The following is a 19,312-nucleotide window of genomic DNA, read 5'->3' as shown; positions in this document are numbered from 1 at the left end:
TTCTGGAGACTTCAAATCTCTCAACTCGGGCATTTGCTTGAAATATTAACTTCAACTCTTGGAACATCTCATATGCCCCATGACATTCAAAACATCTTTGAAGTCCCGATTCTAAGCCGTAAAGCATGGCACACTGAACTATCGAGTAGTCATCAGCTTTAGGTTGCCGAACGTTCATAACGTCCGGAGTTGCTCCTGCAGCAGGCTTGCACCTAGCGGCGCTTCCAGGACATAATTATTCTGTGCAGCAATGAGGATAATCCTCAAGTTAGGGACCCAGTCCATGTAGTTGCTACCATCATCTTTCAACTTAGCTTTCTCCAGGAACGCATTAAAATTCAAGGGAACGGTAGCACGGGCCATTGATCTACAACAACATAGATATGCAAAAACTATTAGGACTAAATTCATGATAAATTAAAGTTCAATTAATCATATTACGTAAGAACTCCCACTTAGATAGACATCCCTCTAGTCATCTAAATGATCACATGATCCATATCAACTAAACCATGTCCGATCATCACGTGAGATGGAGTAGTTTTAAATGGTGAACATCTCTATGTTGTTGTACCTTGAAATTTAGTGAGGGATCATCTTATAATGCTACCGCCGTACTAAGAAAAATAAGATGCATCAAAGATAAACATCACATGCAATCAAAATATGTGACATGATATGGCCATCACCATCTTGTGCCTTTGATCTCCATCTCCAAAGCACCGTCATGATCTCCATCGTCACCGGCTTGACACCTTGATCTCCATCGTAGCCCCGTTGTCGTCTCGCCAACTATTGCTTCTACAACTATTGCTACCGCATAGTGATAAAGTAAAGCAATTGCATGGCGATTGCATTTCATACAATAAAGCGACAACTATAATGCTCCTGCCAGTTGCCGATAACTTTTTACAAAACATGATCATCTCATACAATAACTTATATCACATCATGTCTTGACCATATCACATCACAGCATGCCCGACAAAAACAAGTTAGACGTCCTCTACTTTGTTGTTGCAAGTTTTATGTGGCTGCTACGGGCTTCTAGCAAGAACCGTTCTTACCTACGCATCAAAACCACAACGATTTATCGTCAAGTGTGTTGTTTTAACCTTCAACAAGGACCGGCCGTAGTCAAATTTGATTCAACTAAAGTTGGAGAAACAGACACCCGCCAGCCACCTTTATGCAAAACAAGTTGCATGTCTGTCGGTGGAACCGGTCTCATGAACGTGGTCATGTAAGGTTGGTCCGGGCCGCTTCATCCAACAATACCATCGAATCAAAATAAGACGTTGGTGGTAAGAAGTATGACTATTATCTCCCACAACTCTTTGTGTTCTACTCGTGCATATCATCTATGCATAGACCTGGCTCGGATGCCACTTTTGGGGAACGTAGCTTGCAATTTCAAAAAAATTCCTACGATCACGCAAGATCTATCTAGGAGATGCATAGCAACGAGAGGGGGAGAGTGTCTCCATGTACCCTCGTAGACCGAAAGCAGAAGTGTTAGGTTAACGTGGTTGATGTAGTCGAACGTCTTCACGATCCAACCGATCTAGTACCGAATGTACGGGACCTTCGAGTTCAGCACACGTTCAGCTTGATGACGTCCGTCGAACTCTTGATCCAGCAGAGGGTCGAGGGAGAGTTTCGTCCGCATGACGGCGTGGTGACGGTGATGGTGATGTGATCCGTGCAGGGCTTCGCCTAAGCATTACGACGCTATGACTAGAGGACTAAACTGTGGAGGGGGGCACCCCACACGGCTAAGAGAATAATTGTTGTGCTTTTGGGTGCCCCCTACCCCCTGTATATAAAGGAGGGGAGGAGGAGGCCGGCCACCAAGGGGCACGCCAAGGGGGGAGTCCTACTAGGACTCCACTCCTAGTAGGATTCGCCCCCCCTTCCTTTCTAATGGAGGGGAAAGAGGGAAGGAGAAGGAGAGGGAGACGGAAAGAGGAAAGGGGGCCGCACCCCCCTCCCCTTTGTCCAATTTGGACTCCCTTGGGGGGCGCCACCCTGCGGGCTCCCCTCTCTTTCTGCCCTATGGCCCATGAAGGCCCATTACTTCCCCGGGGGGTTCTGGTAACCCCTCAGTACCCCGATAAACATCCAAAACATCCCGAAACCATTCCGGTGTCCGAATACCTTCGTCCAATATATCAATCTTGACCTCTTGACTATGTCGAGAGTCCTCATCATGTCCGTGATCTCATCCGGGACTCCGAACAATCTCCGGTCACCAAAACACATAACTCATAATACAAATCCTCATCGAACGTTAAGCGTGCGGACCCTACGGGTTCGAGAACTATGTAGACATGACTGGGACACATCTCCGATCAATAACCAACAACGGAACCTGGATGCTCATACTGGTTCCTACATATTCTACGAAGATCTTTATCGGTCAAACCGCAATAACAACATACGTTATTCCCTAAGTCGTCGGTATGTTACTTGCCCGAGATTCGATCGTCGGTATCATCATACCTAGTTCAATCTCGTTACCGGCAAGTCTCTTTACTCGTTCCGTAATGCATCATCCTGTAACTAACTCATTAGTCACATTGCTTGCAAGGCTTATAGTGATGTGCATTACCGAGAGGGCCCAGAGATACCTCTCCGATACTCGGAGTGACAAATCCTAATCTTGATCTATGCCAACCCAAAAAACACCTTCCGAGACACCTGTAGAGCATCATTATAATCACCCAATTACGTTGTGACATTTGATAGCACACAAGGTGTTCCTCCGGTATTCGGGAGTTGCATAATCTCATAGTCAGAGGAATATGTATAAGTCATGAAGAAACCAATAGCAATAAAACTTAACGATCATTATGCTAAGCTAACGGATGGGTCTTGTCCATCACATCATTCTCTAATGATGTGATCCCATTCATCAAATGACAACACATGTCTATGGTCAGGAAACTTAACCATCTTTGAGTAACGAGCTAGTCAAGTAGAGGCATACTAGGGACACTCTGTTTTGTCTATGTATTCACACATGTACTAAGTTTTCGGTTAATACAATTCTAGCATGAATAATAAACATTTATCATGATATAAGGAAATATAAATAACAACTTTATTATTGCCTCTAGGGCATATTTCCTTCACGAAACACTCAAGAAAGCCTTAATTTATGCACGTATTGTTCAACCACCTGATTGGAACTTGCCTTTTGAAATTATGTGTGATGCTAGTGATTATGTTGTTGGTGTTGTTCTAGGACAAAGAGTTGATAAGAAACTGAATGTTATTCACTACACAAGTAACACTCTAGACAGTGCACAGAGAAATTATGCTGCAATAAATGTTTCTCACAACACTCCTTGGTATGTTGACTATGCTAATTACATTGTTGCTAAATATTTACCACCTAGTTTCACATACCAACAAAAGAAAAAAAATCTATGATTTAAGACATTACTTTTGGGATGACCCACATCTTTATAAACAAGGAGTAGATGGTATTATTAGACGTTGTGTACCTGCGCATGAACAGGGAAAAATCCTACGGAAATGTCACTCCGAAGCTTATGGAGGACAACATGCGGGAGACAGAACTGCTCACAAGGTATTGCAATTTGTGTTTTATTAGCCTACTCTCTTCAAGGATGCTCGTAAGTTCGTCATGTCAAAGAATAGGTAATATCAGTAAGCGTCAAGAAATGTCTATGAATTATTCACTTGCTGTTGAACCATTCGATGTTTGGGGATTTGATTACATGGGACCTTTTTCTTCCTCTAATGGGTATACTCATATTTTGGATGCTGTTGATTATGTTACTAAGTGGGTAGAAGCTATTCCAACTAGTAGTGTTGATAACAACACCTCTATTAAAATGCTTAAAGAAGTTATTTTCCCAAGGTTTGGAGTCCCTAGATATTTAATGACTGATGGTGGTTCGCACTTTATTCATGGTGCTTTCCGTAAAATGCTTGCCAAGTATGATGTTAACCATAGAATTGAATCACCCTATCATCCTCGGTCTAGTGGTCAAGTTGAACTTAGCAATAGACAAATAAAATTATTTTTACAAAAGACTGTCAATAGGTCCTGGAAGAATTGGTCTAGGAAATTGGATGATGCACTTTGGGCTTATAGAACAGCATGTAAAAATCCTATGGGTATGTCTCTTATAATATGGTTTATGGAAAATCTTGTCATTTGCCTCTTGAGTTAGAACATAAAGCTTATTGGACAATTAAAGAACTCAACTATGATTTCAAACTTGCTGGTGAGAAGAGGTTATTTGATATTAGCTCATTAGATGAATGGAGAACCCAAGCTAAAGAAAATGTTAAAAGATGGCATGATAAAAGAATCCAAAAGCGTGAGTTCAAGGTTGGAGAATATGCTCTTTTGTACAACTCTCGTTTCAGATTCTTTGTAGGCAAACTCCTCTCCAAATGGGAAGGACCCTATGTTATCGAGGAGGTTTATCGATCTGAGCTATCAAAATAAATAATGTCGAAGGTACTAACCCGAAGGTTGTCAATGGGCAACGAATAAAACATTATATCTTAGGTACACCCATTAATGTTGAAAGCAACATTATCCAAACTATGACACCGGAAGAACACATAAAGGAAACCTTCCGGAACACTCCAGAATCATTAAAAAGAGGAGGTACGTGATACGGTAAGTAAACGGACTCCAAAAAATCTACAAAGATATTTTTTGTCAGTTTTGGAATATTTAACAAATTAGGAAAATAACAAACTACCAGGAAGGTGACCCTGGTGGGCACAAGACACCAGGTGCCAGGCGCGCCCAGGTGGGTTGTGCCCACCTCGGGTACCTTCCGGACTCCCTTTTTCTTTCGGTTGCTTGTTTCCCAAGATAAAAAAATCTTTTTATACCCTCCCCCCGAACCTATTGACCACCGTATCACGGAGAAATCTTTTATTTTCTTTTCTTGTTGTTGTCCTGACAGATCTGAAAATATGTCATCCCAAGACTCGGAGGGTGAGAGCTATGTTGTTGATTATATCACAAACCCCAAGGCTTATGGGGATGTGGAGCACTATAGCTGGACTTCGGAGGAAGATGAAGACTATGATCCTAAAGGGGAGGAAGAGACGAGCTCAGACGAGGATGAAGTCCCATTGCCTCAACCTGGGGACATGCACGTGGAATTCAAGAAGTCAAGGCTCCCCAACAAAGCAAAGAAGCCTAAGATCCAATTTATACCCTTTCGTCTTTTGCAGGAAAACAAGCAAGATTTATGCAAAAAGGTATTGGAGCTTGAGCAGGAGATTGGTGAATTGAAGGAGGAGAACTCCATCCTCAAGCGTCAGCTAAGGAAGAAAGACAAACCCTCTACTTCATCACCACCACCTCCTTCTTCATCACCAAAAGAAAATTGAGTATCGGGTATGGGCACTCCCCCTTGGCTTGCGCCAAGCTTAGGGGAGGTGCCCTGGTATCGTATCACCTCCACTATATTTTGCCTTTACTTTTCTTAGTTCGATCTATATTTATCTTTTGCTTTAGATGAATAAAAGTTTAGTTTGATCCTTTCTTTTTGAGAGTTTGCTTAGTGATCTATCCTTGTAATCGTGTGCAAGATATATAATAAAGTTTGGTTGGAGTTTTTTTCTTCTTTACTTTCATGTTCGATAAAAAGAAAGGAAATAAATGAAAAAGATCATATGCTAATCTTATGGTAAGTAATAACATCACATAAGCAAGAGTATAAGTAGAAAATTTCATTGGAGATTGACAAACATAGCATTGGTCAATAATGCAATTCATGAAAGATTTAATAAGGGAAGAGAAGATTCACATGAAAATACACTATCTTGGAAATCTTTTGTGATTGTGAGCCCCCATCAAAATATTATATGCCAAAATTGTTGACGTTGGACAAGGAAGACAGCGTAATGATTTATGTTTGTTCATATTCACATAGAAGTTATATTGCCGTAGATCCTTCAACATGTGGTGCTTGCCCCCATCTTTGCTAGCCAATAATTCCGCACCAAGTAGAGATACTACTTGTGCATCCAAAAACCCTTAACCCAAATCTTATTTTCAAGAGTCCACCATACCTAGCTAATGATTGAGTAAGATCCTTCAAGTAAGTTGTCATCAGTGCAATAAGGCAATAAAAATTGCTTCTAAAAGTGTTAGATCATTTAGTGTATGAGAAAGTTGAGCGTTGTACGAACTTGTGATGGCAAAGAATAAAAGTGACAGACAGCATAATAAAGGTTGCAATCATGGGGGGCAATATAACGTGACGTTCTTTTGCACTAAGGGATTGAGCATACAAACAAAAAGCGCATGGCAACCTCTGCTTCCCTCTGTGAAGAGCATATCTTTTACTTTTATGTATTTACTTTCATTCAAGAGTCAAAGTTTTCCTCTCTATTCCTTTTTATTTTTCTCTTTTGGCAAGCATCATGTGGTGAGGAAAGATCTAGGCACATATATCCGGTTGGATATGGGTAGCATGAGTTATTATTGTTGACATCACCCTTGAGGTGAATGCTTTGGGAGGCAAAATTATAAGCCCCAATCTTTCTATGTGTCCGGTTGAAATGTTCTGCCCATGTGTATGTGGTGAGTGTTAGCAATCATAGAAGACTATATGATGGTTGAGTATGTGGACTTGCCTAAAGGCTCCGATACGTGACCCTTCCTGAAAAGATGATCAATTGTAGTTGCAAAGTTGATTGAGAACATAGTTTGTTGGTTTCCAATAGAGTTTATGCTTTGTACTTCGATGTTGTGATGAATTGTTACTTATTCATGAGAAGTCTATGATAAAAGTTTTATGTTAAAGTTTGTTGTTGTTATAATAATTAACATGATGTGTCTACGTCTGTATTTTGGTTTTATCGACACCTCTGTCTCTAAGCATGTGGACATGTTTTTCGATTTCGGTTTTTGCTTGAGGACAAGCAAGGTCTAAGCTTGGGGGAGTTGATACGTCCATTTTGCATCATGTTTACCTACTGTTATTTATATTGTTTTTATCCATAATAACGCCTTTTGGAGTAATTCTAATGCCTTTCCTCTCATAATATGCAAGGTTCACACAAAGAGGGAGAATTCGACAACTGGAAATCTGGACCTGAAAAAGCTACGTCAGGCCACCTATTCCGCACAACTCCAAATGAGTTGAAACTTCATGAGGAATTTTATGGAATACATGAAAAATACTGGAGCAAATAACTACCGGAGGGGGCCACCTGGTGAGCACAAGACACTAGGGCGCGCCAGGCCCCCCAGGCGCGCCCAGGTGGATTGTGCTCAGCCCAGCCCACCTCCGGTGCCCATCTTCTGGTATATAATTCATTTTGACCTAGAAAAAATAAGGAGAGGACTTTCGGGACGGAGCGCCGCCGTCTCGAGGTGGAACTTGGGCAGGAGCTCTTTTGCCCTCAGGCGGAGCGATTCCGCCGGGGGAACTTCCCTCCCGGAGGGGGAAATCATCGTCATCATCATCACCAACAAACCTCTCATCTTGGGGAGGGCAATCTCCATCAACATCTTCCACAGCACCATCTCCTCTCAAACCCTAGTTCATCTCTTGTGTTCAATCTTTGTACCGAAACTATAGATTGGTACTTGTGGGTGACTAGTAGTGTTGATTACATCTTGTAGTTGATTACTATATGGTTTATTTGGTGGAAGATTATATGTTCAGATACAATATTCTATTTAATACCCCTATGATCTTGAGCATGATTATCATTTGTGAGTAGTTACTTTTGTTCTTGAGGTCACGGGAGAAATCTTGTTGCAAGTAATCATGTGAACTTGATATGTGTTCGATATTTTGATGGTATGTATGTTGTTATTCCCTTAGTGGTGTCATGTGAACGTCGACTACATGACACTTCACCATATTTGGGCTAAGGGAATGCCTTGGGGAGTAGTTATTAGATGATGGGTTGTGAGAGTGACAGAAGCTTAAACCCTAGTTTATGCGCTATTCCTTAAGGGACTGATTTGGATCCAAAAGTTTAATGCTATGGTTAGAATTTATTCTTAATACTTTTCTCGTAGTTGCGGATGCTTGCGAGGGGGTTAATCATAAGTAGGAGGTTTTTTCAAGTAAGAACAACACCTAAGCACTTGTCCACCCGCATATCAAATTATCAAAGTAGCGAACACAAATCAAACCAACATGATGAAAGTGACTAGATGAAATTCCCGTGTACCCTCAAGAACTCTTTGCTTATTATAAGAGACCGTTTTGGCATGTCCTTTGCCTCAAAAGGATTGGGCTACCTTGCTGCACTTTTGTTATCGTTACCGTTACTTTCTTGTTACAAATTATCTTGCTATCAAACTACTTGTTACTTACAATTTCAGTGCTTGCAGACAATACCTTGCAGAAAACCATTTGTCATTTCCTTCTTCTCCTCGTTGGGTTCGACACTCTTACTTATCAAAAGGACTACGATTGATCCCCTATACTTGTGGGTCATCAGTACCAATCTGAGGTTCCGGTACAAAGATTGAACACAAGAGATGAACTAGGGTTTGAGAGGAGATGGTGTTGTTGAAGATGTTGATGGAGATTGGCCTCCCAAAGATGAGAGGGTTGTTGGTGATAATGATGGCTTTGATTTCCCCCTCCAGGAGGGAAGTTCCCTCGGCGGAATAGCTCCACCGGAGGGCAAAAGTGCTCCTGCCCAAGTTCCGCCTCGAGATGGTGGCGCTCCGTCTCGAAAGTCCTCTCCTTATTTTTTCTAAGTCAAAATGACCTATATACCAGAAGATGGGCACCGGAGGTGGGCCGGGCTAGCCACAACCCACCAGGGCGCGCCTGGGGGGCCTGGCGTGCCCTGGTGTATTGTGGTCACCAGGTAGCCCCCCTCTGGTAGTTCTTTTCTCCAATATTTTTCATATATTCCAAAATAATTCTCCTTAAATTTTCAGCTCATTTGGAGTTGTGCAGAATAGGTAACTCTGACGTAGCTTTTTCAGGTCCAGAATTCCAGCTGCCGACATTCTCCCTCTTTGTGTGAACCTTGCATATTATGAGAGAAAATGCATTAGAATTACTCCATAAAGCATTATTATGCATCAAAACATTATAAATAATAGTAGGAAAACATGATGCCAAATGGACGTATCAGCGTACCAACAAACAATCATGTCTTTCAAAATATCAACGCTAAAGAAAGTTATACCTACAAAATCATATAGTCTTGTCATGCTCATCTTATTAACACAAAGTATTTATCATGCACAACCCCGATGACAAGCCGAGAAATTGGTTCATACTTTTTAACGCGCTTCTGCATTTTCAACCCCCACGCAATACATGAGCGCAAGCCATGGATATAACACTATGGCTGCAAGGGGATGCCCCGGAAGGCATCCCCTCTTTTGTCTTCGTCCATCGGTAACTTTACTTGGAGCTATATTTTTATTCACCACATGATATGTGTTTTGCTTGGAGCGTCTTGTATGATTTGAGTCTTTGCTTTTTAGTTCACCACAATCATCCTTGATGTACACACCTTTTTGGACAGACACACATTAATCAGAATTTATTAGAATACTCTATGTGCTTCACTTATATCTTTTGAGCTAAACAATTTTGCTCTAGTGCTTCACTTATATCTTTTAGAGCATGGTGGTGGTTTTATTTTATATAAATTATTGATCTCTCATGATTCACTTATATTATTTTGAGAGTCCTTTAGAACAGCATAGTAATTTGCTTTGGCTATAAAATTAGTCCTAATATGATAGGCATCCAAGGTGGATATAATAAAAACTTTCATATAAGTGCATTGAATACTAAGAGAAGTTTGATACTTGATGATTGTTTTGAGATATGGAGATAGTGATATTAAAGTTGTGCTAGTTGAGTATTTGTGAATTTGAGAAATACTTGTGTTGAAGTTTGCAAGTCCCGTAGCATGCACGTATGGTAAATGTTGTGTAACAAATTTGAAACATGAGGTGTTCTTTGATTGTCATCCTTATGAGTGGCGGTCGGGGACGAGCGATGGTCTTTTCCTACCAATATATCCCCCTAGGAGCATGCGCGTAGTGCTTGGTTTTTGATGACTTGTATATTTTTGCAATAAGTATGTGAGTTCTTTATGACTAATTTTGAGTCCATGGATTATACGCACTCTCACCTTTCCATCATTGCTAGCCTCTTCGGTACCGTGCATTGCCCTTTCTCACCTTGAGAGTTGGTCCAAACTTCGCCGGTGCATCCAAACCCCGTGATACGATACGCTCTATCACACATAAACCTCCATATGTCTTCCTCAAAACAGCCACCATACCTACCTATTATGGCATTTCCATAGCCATTCCGAGATATATTGCCATGCAACTTTCCACCATTCCAATTATTATGACGCGCTTCATCATTGTCATATTTCCTTGCATGATCATGTAGTTGACATCGTATTTGTGGCAAAGCCACCATGCATATTATTTCATACATGTCACTCATGATTCATTGCCCATCCCGGTACACCGCCGAAGGCATTCATATAGAGTCATATTTTGTTCTAGTATCGAGTTGTAATCTGTCGGTGGGAACGACACCTATGGGGTCACTGGGATCCCTTCTATGGTCGGCGGGCGCGAGGTTGTGCAAAGAGCAGGTCTGACAGGAAGCACACGGATCGTTTACCCAGGTTCTCGGGCCGCGAAGATGCGTAATACCCTAGTCCTGCTTTGGTGGGTGTATTGACTGTTCTTGTGTTCTTGAGCTAGCTACGGGGTGCAACTTGCCCAAAAGAGCCGAATCCCCCTCGTGGTCGCCTCGGGCCTCCTTTTATAGGCAAAAAGGGGTTGCCACAGTGGCACACATGAGGTGGAAAGGTCTACAGCTGATAAGCCTATCCTCTGGGACCATCGGACAAACGCATTTAATGCGCTGCCGACGTGTGCCCTTGCTTTATCGGGGACGGCAAGGAAGCATGTCACCGCTGTCGCCGCCTCGCCTGGCCTTGACACGCGTTCGAGCTGACGAGGCGTTGTGGCACCACGTTGGCTGGCTGCTTGGCTGGCGCGATGGTGGAGCCTTCACGAAGGGTTGCATGCCACCACGCAGGTGCTTGCTGAGTTGGTGTAGAGGCCACCCGTCGCCACGCAGGTGCCTCAGCTGGTTGAGCTAGCGGCTCCTTGTGTACGGCGGTGGAGTCTTGGCTGGCGCGGGCCTGGCAGTGGCCCCGCTGATGCCTTCGGCAAGGGTCTTGCCGGGGGCCCGACAAGGGTCTTGTCGTGGCGTTGCAGTCGTCCCCGGCAAGGCGCTTGCCAAGGGTCTTGTGGATTTCCTCGGCTAGGATCCCACCGAGGGTCGCCGTCTTCTGGTCCTCATCTGTTCTCACATGTTTATGATCTTGATGAAGATCTGCATGCCACCTCAGAGGCGCCTCCCGAGCCTTGGTTCCAATGTAGTTGGTGGTGTTGGGACCCATGGGCTCAAGGGTGGCTTGCTCTGCTGGCATCGGGCAGGTTGCCCCGGCAAGGCTCTTGCCGGGGCTGCGGAGGCTGCCTCGGCAAGGATCTTGCCGAGGGAGCCTACCTCACCCTATTGCTCTCCTATGTTCCTGGTCTTGGTGTTGCCTTGGTTGTCTTGTGCTTCGGCTTCTCTCCGGCTTCCCTCCTCTGCCCTGCTAAGTGTGGCCGCGGCGCGTGGCTCTGACTGCCCGTGCACAAGTAAAGGGGTCAAAAGGAGAGCCCCTACTTTTGTACACCGACAGGGTCTGGGCCACACATAAGCGCGACGCGTTGTTGGGCCAGGCCCAGAACGGTGTGTGGGCAGGTGGGCGGATTTTTACCATAGTAACTGTTTCGTCCGCTGCGCTTCCCCATGACCCCACGTTGAACGCGCGACGTGGAGGGTCGTGTGTGACATGGGGGTCATGCGTGGGGCGGTTCCCGCACGCATGCGTCACATCGCAGTAAAGAGGCAGCCCGCGCCTTCCCCATAAGAAAAAGAGGGAGGCGCAGAGGCACGGCTTATTTACTGAGTGGACTCGGGTCGCGGTCTTCAAGGCGTCCGCACCCCACGATCACGGGGTGGGGAACGGTCGCCTCACCCGTCCCCTCGATCCTGCTCGCTCGCCACGCGTCCCCCATGCAGGTGGCGGGCGGTGGAGGCAGGAAACCGGGCCCTCGCTAATTGGGGCAGCGGGTCGGTCCTGATTCCCTGCGCCTCCGATGGCTGGATTGGTCGAGTGGGGCGGTCGAGCCTCGACCCCGCCCCTTTATAAGGAGGGGGAGGGGATGTCATCCCACGTTCTCCCAGCATCCATCTTCTTACACTTCCACTCCTTCCTTCCACCCGTCATGGCGAGAGGGGGCGCAGGCCCTTCAACGGTGGGGGCGAGGGTTGCCACTCGACAGCGCGTTCCTCCTTCCCACGAGCTCGTGGCGGCAGAGCCGGCCACGAGAGGAAGGGGGAGGGGGCGAGGCCGAGGTCGCTGCAGTGGTCGGGGGAGAGGGGGACGAGGCGGCGCGATGGCCGTGCCTACGCCAGCGATGCCACCCGTGATGGAGGGCCACGTCGGGGACCAGCCTCGAGAGTTCTTCATCAGGCTGCGCCGGCCACCGTGGCGTCGTCTCCGTCTCCCTACCCCATTTGCTCGGGAAATGGAGCTCGATCCGCCCCAGACCCTCAGATTGCACATGAGGGGCTGCGGGAACGACGGCACGCGGGTCGACGTCGACTTCCCCGCTCCAAACGTTATGTACCTCCATCGCAGATGGAATACATTTGCTCGCATCCATAGCCTGACGGCGGGGCTCGTCCTCTACTTCAAGTTAATGGAGGGCGGCCTGCTCTCCGTCAAGGTCTTCAGAGATCTTGGAACTCGCCTAAAGTGCTGCATGGCGAGCTCCTCCGACGATGAAGATTCCTCCTCAAGCAGGAGTGACGAGGAGGACAGCGACAGCGGCGACGAGGGAGTCGAGCGGCGGGACGCCGACCCTGACTCCAACTGACCGCGTCGCCCTTCCCTCGGCCACGCGCCCTGCCGAGGGCCTTCCTCGTCAAGCTCTCCATCGGGGCGCTCCCCGTCGTCTCCTTGGGCGGCTGGCGTAGGAGGGCCGGAGAAGGCGAAGAAGGCGGGTGGCGGCCGTAAAGTCGGAGTACGCGGGCACCGATGCCTTCGTCACGTATTGCCGGCCTGCTGCCTCATCTTCCAGCTCCTTTCCCGGCACCAAGATGTTCTCTTGGTGCCTTCTGCTCCTCGTACCTTGCCTAGGCGCTCCTTTTGCCCTCCTGCTGTTTTGTTCCACCTTCTGAGGAGAGGGACAAGAAAGGGATTACGGGCACCTTATCTCTTTTTAGTTTGTAAGCCTGCGGGCACTTGTTAATTTTAAGACTTGTAATCCCCTTGCTCATGTTTTTAATTCCGTATGAACTGTACCTGTATGGGATGTTTTTAATGAAAAGGGTGCTTGCCAGGTTCTTTGTGCATGAGTGAAGCCCATGCCAAGGAACGAATCCTTGTTATTTTTAAGATAAACATTGTCGCTCGGCAACAGGCCTTGTCGTCCCCTGACTTCAGTCGACCATTCTCACGCTTTTGGCGGAGGCAGGGCGAAGTAGAGTTAGGCTCCTCGTTTATTTCCTTGCCACCGCGTCTACGACCCGGTTCTGTCCCAGGGACTTGGGTACAAGAAGAAGGGGGAGCACGGTGGCCCTGGAGCAAAACGAGTTTTCATTTGTCCCAGTTCCATACAGAAATGCACAACAGGGGATGAAGGACTTATCTGAATCCGCAGCCCCCGGCAAACTTGGCTTGCCGTGGTTGGATCCTTGTGTCTTTAGCCCCCGGCAGTCCTGGCTTGCCGGGGCCGGAGCGCCGGCTCGTCCTCTTTCTCCCAAGCGGCTCGGCAGAAGTGTCCACGTGCCCTACGAACCAAAGAGGACAGAAAGACGCATACTCGACCTCTAGGCTAGGGGTTAGTCGCCACTGAGCACTATCAACCCTAACCGAGGGAGAGACTTAACCTTGCATGCATGCTAAAACTTAGGGAGCCAGCGCTTCGTTTATTTATGCTCGGGCTTTGCGCCTGGCTTTGTACAGAGGGTTACATGCCTTGCCAGCAAGGCTTGTACAAAAGGTGGTTTGCCGGGGGGCCCGGCAACCGCGCCTTATGGGTAAAACTTGCGAAGATGTTCAATGTTTCAGGAGTTTCTCACTAGAATAGCATCTTCGGTCTCCAGGCGGACTGCACCAGGCCTGGTGACTCGTATTACCCGAGAAGGGCCTTCCCACTTCGGCGTCAACTTGTTGGAATTCTTGGTCAACTGAATGCGCGGAAGAACAAGGTTGCCTTCCTCAAAGCTTCGGGCATGAACCTTGCGGCTATGGTAGCGGCGCAAGGCTTGCTGGTAGTGTGCTGCTCTCACAGCCGCCCGAAGACGATCTTCCTCAAGGAGCGTTGTGTCATCTTGCCGCAATTGCTCCTGCTCAAGCTCGTCATAAGCGAGCACTCGAGGTGACCCGTATGTGAGTTCCGTGGGGAGAACTGCTTTTGCCCCGTATACCAGGGCAAAGGGTGTCTGGCCGGTGGCTCGATTTGGCGTCATTCTGATCAACCAAAGAACCGCCGGCAACTCATCAATCCAACGCCTTCCACTCTTGTGCAGCCTGTCAAAAGTCTTTGTCCTCAAGCCTCGCAACACTTCAGCATTTGCCCTCTCCGCATGGCCGTTGCTCCGTGGGTGTGCCACGGAAGCGAAACAGACCCTGCTGCCGAGGTCTTGGATGTATTGCATGAAGGTGTGGCTTGTGAACTGCGTGTCGTTGTCGGTGATGACTCTGTTTGGCACACCAAAACGGCACACTAGCCCCTTGAAGAACTTGAAGGCTGACTGTGTTGTCACCTTCCTCACTGCCTCCACCTCAGGCCACTTTGTGAACTTGTCGATTGCAACGTACAAGTACTCAAAGCCCCCGACAGCGCGGGGGAAAGGGCCCAGGATGTCGAGCCCCCAGACCGAGAATGGCCAGGAGAGAGGAATTGTTTGAAGGGCTTGAGCTGGTTGATGAAGCTTCTTCGAATGGAACTGACACGCTTCACACTTGGTTACTAGTGTCGTTGCATCCTGGAGGACAGTGGGCCAGAAGAAACCCTGCCAGAACACCTTGCCGGCAAGGGCCCTCGACCCTATGTGGGAGCCACATATGCCTCCGTGTATCTCTGCCAACAGCTCCAGTCCTTCCTCCCGGGGAGTGCACTTCAATTTCACACCGTTCGGTCTCTTCCTGTACAAGACGTCATTGACGAACTGATACATAGCAAACCGACGGACTACTTTCTCCGCTTCTTCCTGCTCCTCAAGAAGCTCCCCTGTTTGGAGGAACCAGACGGTATGTTGTGCCCATGTCGGAGCCTGGGGCTCGACGGCAAGGACCAAAGGCATTTCTTCTACCATGGGAGCGGCCGTCTCTACAGTCAGGGTTTGACGGCCTGCCGGAATCAGTCGCTCCTCGGCAGGCTCAGAATCCGCGGCAACAACCTTGCCGACGGCCCCCGGGGGCTCAGCGGGATAGTACTTGCCGGGGCCTGATTTCCTTCGTTTGTTCTCCTCCGTTGATGGTTCGACGGATGGTTCGGTTAACCGAAGCAAAAACAGTACTTGGTTCCATAGGTAGCTTGAATGCAGCGCGCTTTGACAAGTAATCGGCGATGTCAATCTCCGCTCGGGGAACGTGCTCCGCTTGTATACCATCAAAGCGCTCCTCCAGCTTCCTCACCTCATCTACGTAGGCCTCCATCAACGGGCTCTGATAATCTTTGTTGACTTGTCTGACAAAAAGCTGCGAATCACCTCTGACGATGAGCTTCTTGACCCCGAGGTCTGCCGCGATCCTAAGACCGGCAAGCAACCCCTCGTGCTCAGCAGTGTTGTTGGTGGACATCTCCCTGGGAAAGTGCATCTGGATTACATACTTGAGGTGTCTCCGGTGGGTGCGACGAGCAACACACAAGCACCGGCACCTTGCAGCAAGAAAGCCCCGTCAAAGTACATGATCCAGTTGTGACTTGCTTCCTTGCTGGGGAGAGTGGTCTCCTGGATTTCCTCGTCGGGCGTTGAGGTCCATTCTGCAATGAACTCCGCCAAGACTCTGCTCTGGATTATCGAAGTACTTTCAAACTTCAGACCAAAGCTTGAAAGCTCCAAGGCCCACTCCACAATCCTTCTGGTCGCGTCTGGGTTGTGCAGTATCCGTTGTAACGGGAGGCGGGTGACGACGGTGATTTTGTGTGCTTGGAAGTAGTGACGCAGCTTCCTCGAGGCCATAAGGAGGCCGAAGAGCAATTTCTGCACGCCAGAGTGTTGGGGAACGTAGCAGAAATTTAAAATTTTCTACGTATCACCAAGATCAATCTATGGAGTCAACTAGCAACGAGAGAGAGGGGAGTGCATCTACATACCCTTGTAGATCGCGCGCGGAAGCGTTCAAGAAAACGGGGTTGATGGAGTCGTACTCGTCGTGATCCAAATCACCGATGATCCTAGCGCCGAACGGACGGCACTTCCGCGTTCAACGCACGTACGGAGCGGGGACGTCTCCTCCTTCTTGATCCAGCAAGGGGGGAGGAGAAGTTGATGGAGATCCAGCAGCACGACGGCGTGGTGGTGGAAGTAGCGGGATCCCGGCAGGGCTTCGCCAAGCGCAAGCGGGGAGGAAGAGGTGTCACGGGAGGGAGGGAGGCGCCAGGGCTTGGGGTGCTGCTCCCATGCGCCTCCCCACTATATATAGGGGTGGAGGGGGCTGGTTTCTTGCCCTCCAAGTCCATTGGGGCGTTGGCAAAGGAGGGGGAAAGAAATCCCATCATTTCCCTTCCCCATCGATTGTTATCCCCCTTTTTTAGGGATCTTGATCTTATCCCTTCGGGATATGATCTTATTCCTTCTAAGGTGGGATCTTGGTGCGCCTTGACCAGGGGTGTGGGGCCTTGCCCCCACTACCCACGTTCATGTGGGTCCCCCATGCAGGTGGGCCCCACTTCAGAACCTTCTAGAACCTTCCCGGTACAATACCGAAAAGTCCCGAACATTTTCTGGTGGCCAAAATAGGACTTCCCATATATAAATCTTTACCTCCGGACCATTCCGGAACTCCTCATGACGTCCGGGATCTCATCTGGGACTCCGAACAACTTTCGGTTAACCGCATACTAATATCTCTACAACTCTAGCGTCACCGAACCTTAAGTGTGTAGACCCTACGGGTTCGGGAGACATGCAGACATGACCGAGACGACTCTCCGGTCAATAACCAACAGCGGGATCTGGATACCCATGTTGGCTCCCACATGTTCCACGATGATCTCATCGGATGAACCACGATGTCGAGGATTCAATCAATCCCGTATACAATTCCGTTTGTCAATCGGTACGTTACTTGCCCGAGATTCGATCGTCGGTATCCCAATACCTTGTTCAATCTCGTTACCGGCAAGTCACTTTACTTGTACCGTAATGCATGATCCCGTGACCAAACACTTGGTCACATTGAGCTCATTATGATGATGCATTACCGAGTGGGCCCAGAGATACCTCTCTGTCATACGGAGTGACAAATCCCAGTCTCGATTCGTGCCAACCCAACAGACACTTTCAGAGATACCTGTAGTGCACCTTTATAGCCACCCAATTACGTTGTGACGTTTGGTACACCCAAAGCATTCCTACGGTATCCGGGAGTTGCACAATCTCATGGTCTAAGGAAATGATACTTGACATTAGAAAAGCTCTAGCAAACGAACTACACGATCTTGTGCTATGCTTAGGATTGGGTCTTGTCCATCACATCATTCTCCTAATGATGTGATCCCGTTATCAATGACATCCAATGTCATGGTCAGGAAACCATAACCATCTATTGATCAACGAGCTAGTCAACTAGAGGCTTACTAGGGACATGTTGTGGTCTATGTATTCACACATGTATTACGGTTTCCAGTTAATACAATTATAGCATGAACAACAGACGATTATCATGAACAAGGAAATACAATAATAACCATTTTATTATTCCCTCTAGGGCATATTTCCAATAGTCTCCCACTTGCACTAGAGTCAATAATCTAGTTCACATCACCATGTGATTAACACTCAAAGTTCACTAGAGTCAGTAATCTAGTCCACATCACCATGTGATTAACACTCAATGAGTTCTAGGGTTTGATCATGTTATGCTTACGAGAGAGGTTTTAGTCAACGGGTCTGCAACATTCAGATCCGTGTGTGCTTTACAAATCTCTATGTCATCTTGTAGATGTAGCTACCACGCGCTACTTGGAGCTATTCCAAATAACTGCTCTACTATACGAATCCAGTTTACTACTCAGAGTCATCCGGATTAGTGTCAAAGTTTGCATCGGCGTAACCCTTTACGACGAACCCCCTTTCCACCTCCATAATCGAGAAAATTCCTTAGTCCACTAGATACTAAGGATAAGTTCGACTGCTGTCATGTGATCCCTTCCTGGATCACTATTGTACCCCTTGACTAACTCATGGCAAGGCACACTTCAGGTGCCGTACACAGCATAGCATATTGTAGAGCCTATGTCTAAAGCATAGGGGACGACCTTCGTCCTTTCTCTTTCTTCTGCCGTGGTCAGGTCTTGAGTCTTACTCAATACTCACACCTTGTAACACAGCCAAGAACTCCTTCTTTGCTGATCTATTTTGAACTCCTTCAAAATCTTGTCACGGTATGTATTCATTTGAAAGTACTATTAAGCGTTTTTGATCTATCCTTATAGATCTTGATGCTCAATGTTCAAGTAGCTTAATCCAGGTTTTCCATTAAAAACACTTTTCAAATAACCCTGGATACTTTCTAGAAATTCTACATCATTTCTGATCAACAATATTTAACAACATATACTCATCAAAAATTCTATAGTGCTCCCACTCACTTCTTTGGAAATACAAGTTTCTCATGAACTTTGTATAAACCCAAAATCTTTGATCATCTCATCAAAGCGTTCATTCCAACTCCGAGATGCTTACTCCAATCCTTAGAAGGATTGCTGGAGCTTTGCATACTTGTTAGCATCTTTCAGGATTGACAAAACATTCTGGTTGTATCACATACAACCTTTCCTCAAGAAAATCGTCGAGGAAACAATGTTTTGACATCCTATATGCAAGATTTCATAAATAATGCAGTAATTGCTAATATAATTCTAACAGACTCTTAGCATCGCTACGAGTGAGAAAGTCTCATCGCAGTCAACTCCTTGAACTTGCCGGAAAACATCTTAACAACAAGTCGAGCTTTCTTAATGGTGACACTTACCATCATTGTCTGTCTT

The sequence above is a fragment of the Triticum aestivum genome, chromosome 6D (genome assembly GCF_018294505.1).
Source record: "Triticum aestivum cultivar Chinese Spring chromosome 6D, IWGSC CS RefSeq v2.1, whole genome shotgun sequence".
Classification (NCBI taxonomy): Eukaryota; Viridiplantae; Streptophyta; class Magnoliopsida; order Poales; family Poaceae; genus Triticum; species Triticum aestivum.
Note: the sequence above shows the minus strand (reverse complement) of the source record.